At 38.0% G+C, this 6,000-nt stretch overlaps 1 protein-coding gene across 6 annotated transcripts in view; it reads right to left on the bottom strand.

Annotated features, from left to right (window-relative positions):
- Positions 1–2,281: 2,281 nt before the first annotated feature.
- EMC2 (ER membrane protein complex subunit 2) overlaps positions 2,282–6,000 on the bottom strand; it is a 251,640-nt gene continuing 247,921 nt past the window's right edge. For all 6 annotated transcript variants that reach the window (XR_013351589.1, XR_013351587.1, XR_013351590.1 and 3 more), the window contains one exon: positions 2,282–2,598. The gene's annotated coding sequence lies outside the window, so the exon portion shown is untranslated. The remainder of the gene's footprint in view (positions 2,599–6,000) is intronic.

Here is a 6,000-nt window from a genome sequence, read left to right as displayed (position 1 = left end):
GGAATCTAGCCCCACATTGGGCTCCCTCCTTGGCGGGGAGTCTGCTTCTCCCTCTCCCTTTGCCTCTCCCCTTGCTGCTTGTTCTCTCTCTTTCTCTCTCCTCTCTCTCTCAGATAAATAAATAAAATATTTTTTAAAAAATTATCTCTCTCCCACTCCTTCTACCCTTCATCCCTCCTGCCCACCCCCAGGAAAAAAATAGGAAGAAATTGGTAAGGAGTTTTAAATGACATTTCATGATAATTAAGAACAAGGGCTTTCAGATCAAAGGGACCTGATGATTTACTAATCTGTACCTTTGAGCAAGTTTTTTAATGTCTCAAAGTTCAGATTTGTTCATTAAAAAAAATCTCAAAAAAAAAATCTCAATATATAGTTAACCCTTCTATTGGCTAGTCATTTAGATTAATGAGAGAATTCATATAAAAAACTCTTAGGTCAGACTATGCTCATGGCAAGTACTGAAAAAATGTTAGCTAGTAAGACTTTTATGCCTCATCTTAGGCAAATAATACACACAATTCTTTAGTCTGCTAATTATATACTGTCTTTTTGTCATAATATCAAGCATCGTGTCATTGCAAAACAACACACTTTTTGGAAACATGTGGGACTTATCAACAACAGATGAGAAGAATATCTCAGAATTTGACTTGTTCATGGTTTCATGAAAGATTGATAGCATGGAAGTGAATGTAACAGCAGAGCATGGAGACAGGGAGGGAGAGAGTAATTCACTCCTAAGAGAAAAAAGGAAAGGTGTCTGTCATTTTCTGATGCCGAGTCTGATAACATCTGACAGGCACCACTGAACAAGTCCAGATTATAGAACTCAGTCGTCCCTAAAAATAGTTACATGGAGAAAAAGGGTGGACCATTTTTTTTTCTTGAAAAGGAAGAAAAGGGAGAGGAGAAAGCAGCAGATAACTTTACTATACACAGAGTGGAGAAAACCAATGTAGGTCTGTCAGGAGCAGGGCAGTATAGTGGACAGAGCATGGGCTTTATAGTGGAATAGATCTCAATCTGGTTTTCTAGCTCAATTATTTGCTACGTAAGCTAAATATCTATTGCTATTTAGCAATTTGCACTTCCTTTCCTTTGTAATAATAACTGTGTAACTAAAGTTAAAAAAGAAATAATTGTGTAATAAAAATTGTGATTAGGTCATATGGTTGTTGTGACGATATAACAAAACAATCATGCTGGTAAAGTGCCCAGTCCATTTTCTGGTTTATATAGGCACTTGAAAAATATTTTTCACACACAGTGCAGACAAGGAAGTTACAGAAATGCTTGCTAACACACTGTTTCTTGCACTGGTTTACTCATTTATTCTATAAGCATCCCTGCTAATTGTGAGAGATTGATTAGCATTGCCTCAATTTAGCTTAGCTTGAACTACATTTCCCAGAATCCATCTTTCCTTCATGGGATTAGGTCAGATGCTGACACAGAAGACAGAAGCTACCTTCTGGTGCTGACAAGGTTGGTGCAGCACAGGGTGCTTTTATAACTCCTGCCTGTTGGAACTGACTCCCTGATTTCCTGGCTGGAGGGTAGCAGCAGCAACTCCTGGAGATCCAACTGCATCTCCTGCTCTAAGTTCTCCAATTCCTGGTCCAGGTGTGTGTTTAGCTCTGTGACAATGGGGCATTAGCTTCTGAAGGAACTTTTCATCAGAAATAAACTTGAAGGCGATAGGGAACCTATAGAGTTTCCAGTTCATTCTTAAGGGTTCCAGTTCAAAATCACAGTTTCCAGTTTGTATTAGTTTCCCTGACTCCACAATCATCTTTTCTTCCTAGTTACCTAAACGTGGACATCAGGTTCCAGCACTAGATTTAGAAAATAAACATCACATAGACTATTTCTCTTATTTCCATTAATTGTGCAAGGTCAAATCTTTATGACAAATACGTGCAAATATTGGTGGTGGTTTTAGTTCTATGATAAGTATATTGTATCAGTTCTTAACTGATAACAGTGGGTTCTCTGTATGTCTGAAACTGTATTTTGGGGTGAAGAAATGTACAGATGAATAAGGTACAGTCCCTACATTCACAAAAGTTCATAGTTCTTAAGGAAGTCAGTCATCATTTATCATATAAGAAATTACAAAGTTTCTATGGATTTACCTAATCTGGAAAGTTCATATAAATGGAATCATATAATCATATAATGTGACCTATTGTGGCTGGTTTCTTTCACTTAGCAGGTTTTCTAGGTTCATCCACATTGCAATATGTATTTCACTCTTTTATGGCTGAATAATATTCAATTGTATGGATAAATCACAATTTTTTTACTCACTCATCCATTGACGGACATTTGGGTTGTATCCACTTTTTGGAACTATATAGTTTCAAACTAGATAGCAATGGTTGCACAACATTGTGTACGTACAAATGCCACTGAATTATACACTTTAAAATAGTTAATTTTGGGATCCCTGGGTGGCGCAGCGGTTTGGCGCCTGCCTTTGGCCGAGGGCGCGATCCTGGAGACCCGGGATCGAATCCCACGTCGGGCTCCCGGTGCATGGAGCCTGCTTCTCCCTCTGCCTGTGTCTCTGCCTCTCTCTCTCTCACTGTGTGCCTATCATGAATAAATAAAAATTAAAAAATAAATAAATAAATAAAATAGTTAATTTTATATTATATGAATTTCACTTCAATAAAAAAATTTTCAGATTATGAAGTTATAAAATTGGTTTTCTTTAGTTAAAAACATTTACATGTTATCTATAATTGTTCAGAGTGAAATTGAAGAGTTCTAGTTTCTGGATTTTATGGAGTTTATGTGTACCAAACTGGTAAAATGTTCATTAAACTACATATTTTCAGTGATAAGATCAGATACTTTCCACATTTGACTACAATCTGCTTTGTATATTTTTCTTTGCTCTGCTATTTTGCGGCAAGCCTGTCATTGATCGGCTTCTTGACATGCACATAAAATCAATTAGCATTCAGTCTCTGAGAATAATTCTCTTAATAGGTTACTGCTTTCACCATTTAGCCAACAGAGAAACATTTCTTTCCACACCACCCCATACTTATTTGGAAGGCATTTGGTAACACTTATCAGCCTGCACATGCCAGCAATTAGATGTCAATAGAATTTCTATGTTCAATCCTTTGTATACAAGGAACATGTTAGCCAAAATTTCCAGTCCTCTCACAATTTTCTAAACTCAACAGTTTTTGTCCTTTTATTATGGTGTGATTTTAGAGACATCAGATAAAGGCCCACCTCATCTGCCTCCAAACTTCCCCTAAAAAGGAGAAGTATGAAAGTAGACACCAAGATTGAGAATATGCCAGGCCAGTTTTCTCTTCCTCATGTTTCAGGAGGTACAATGAAAAGCCTAAATAATGATTTAACTCTTCTTATAACTTTCCCTTCAATTGCTAACTCAACTTTCTTTTTTTGTTGTTTTACTTCTTTCTCATTCCAGAAATCTAATCTGAATGTCATTGTCTTGTAGAACTTTCTAATCCCACCTCTCTCCACTATCCTCTTTCACTACATTCTAGCCATACTGGCTTACATTTAGGTTCTAGAACATGTAAAACTGATCTCCATCTCAAGACCTTTATAGTTGCTGCTCCTTCTACTTGAGTATTCTTCCTCAACAATGTCATGTGGCTACCCTTTTTTCATCATCCAAGTCTCAAATCATTTGGTATCTTTTCCGAATTGGCTTCCCTAGCTATAGCAGCTCTCTCAATTACACTCCATCCCCTCTCCCTGTTTACTTTTTATTCTCTGCATCTCCTCACTGGAGCATAAATCCTTAACAAAGGGGCTTTGCTTGTCTAAGTCACTGTTATTTGCTCCAAATTTTGAATAGTACTGGAACAGTAGATGCACAATTAATATCTTGGCTGGCTGGCTATAAACTAACAGACACTAATTATGCCAATAAACGTAAAATTGCAGTGTGATTCATAGTGGTGCCATTCCTTGTAACACAGTATTCTAGAAAAGATCAAGTATGTATGTACATATTCATGTATCTGTGTATGTTGGTTAGGGTTTGGGGGGGGAACAGCAGGTTATAAGTTCAGGGGAAGAGCAGGATATAAGTAATATCAAATAGGTAGCTGTAAATTAAACTGGACTTAAAAATTAAAGGTGTGGTCTAGAGATAAAATCATGAGACATCTGTTCCTTAGTAGTTATTAAAGGTGGGCTTGAATAAAATTATCCAGGAATAGCAAGAATAATAATAAGGGAGGAATACAAATAAAAATGGATAAAGCTAGAAAGGGTACAGAACAGGAGTAACCAGTGAGGGAAATGGATAACCATGCAAATGTGGCACCCTGCAGAAGAGAGTTCTAATGGGGTGAATGTTTGTGTCCTCCAAAAATTCCTATGTTGAAATCCTAATCCCCAACATGGTAGTATTTGGAGGTAAGGTGGTAACTAGGTTTGGACGAGATAATGAGGGTAGATCGCCCATGATGATATTTATGCCCCTATAAGAAGAGGAAGAAACACAGAAGCCTTCTCTCTTTTCTTCCCACCAAGAACAGATCATGTGAACACACAGCAAGATGGTAGCCCTCTGAAAGCCAGGAAGTGGGTCCTCACCAGGAATGAAAGTTGCTGGCCCCCTGATCTTGAAATTCTCGCTTCCAGAATTGTGAGAAAATAAATTTTTGTTGTTTAAAGCATCCAGTCTACGGTATTTTGATATAGCAGCCAAAATGACTTAGATAAGAGTGTTTCCAGAAGGAAAGAATTGTACAGTGTGTGAGATGCTGCTAAAATGATGTAGGATGAGGACTGAGAAGTATCCATTGAATTTAGTCACATGAAAACTGCTGATAACCTTTGCTAGAGCTGTTTTACTGAAGTGATGGGGTCAGAAGTCAGACTGAGGAGTGAGAGATGAGAACATAAGGTCTAGGAGTATATCTGACTGTTTTACATACATATACACACAAAATAGGTTTTTGCTATATGTGACCTCGGGCAAACCTCCTACATTCTCTGAACTTCATCTTTATTATCTTTAACTTGAGCAGCTCATATTTATCTTGAAGATATGATGTGAGGATTAAGTGATATGACACAGAAAGATACTTAAAACAACATGAACACTCAATAAATGCAGATTCTTTTCACTTTTCCCATTTGAGGGCTTTTAAAGTAAATCTGTTGATGAGAATCAAACATACTGGGATCCCTGGGTGGCGCAGAGGTTTGGCGCCTGCCTTTGGCCCAGGGCGCGATCCTGGAGACCCAGGATCGAATCCCACATCAGGCTCCCGGTGCATGGAGCCTGCTTCTCCCTCTGCCTATGTCTCTACCTCTCTCTCTCTCTCTTTCTCTCTCTGTGACTATCATAAAAAAAAAAAAGAAGGAGAATCAAACATACTGCCTTAAACAAAGATTATATGGGAGTTTTGTTATTGGCCCAGTAAAATATTATTCAAGAAGAGTCATTTCCATATATGTACAGAAATCATGTATATATGCACATGCATGTGTGCACGTGTGTATCCTAAAATCCTTTGGTGATATGCCTTACTACAACTGCAGAACACTGCGAATTTATGTCCTGTTTAAATTTCATCTTGACCTTGAGATTTTATTGGAGACTCTACTCCCTAACTAATTTATTATCCTATCTTTTGGTTCCCTATTTATTATGCCTCCTACAGGAACCATTTTACATATTTCTTTATGCAAAATTCTTTTTTAAATATTTTATTTATTTATTCATGACAGACAGAGAGAGAGAGAGAGGCAGAGACACAAGCAGAGGGAGAAGCAGGCTACATGCAAGGAGTCTGATGTGGGACTCGATCCCAGGTCTCCAGGATCAGGCCCTGGGCTGAAGGCGGCGCTAAACCGCTGAGTGCCAGGGCTGCCCTCTTTATGCAAAATTCTTAACATGACTCTCTCTCAGTAGTCTTCACTTCTTCACTGGTCAAGATTGCCGTGAGCTTGAATCTTTCCAAATGTCCATGATCACTTCCAGCT

This window comes from Canis aureus, chromosome 14, assembly GCF_053574225.1.
Source record: "Canis aureus isolate CA01 chromosome 14, VMU_Caureus_v.1.0, whole genome shotgun sequence".
Classification (NCBI taxonomy): Eukaryota; Metazoa; Chordata; class Mammalia; order Carnivora; family Canidae; genus Canis; species Canis aureus.
The sequence above is the reverse complement of the archived record's forward strand: the minus strand, read 5'-3'. Positions and strand labels throughout refer to the sequence as shown.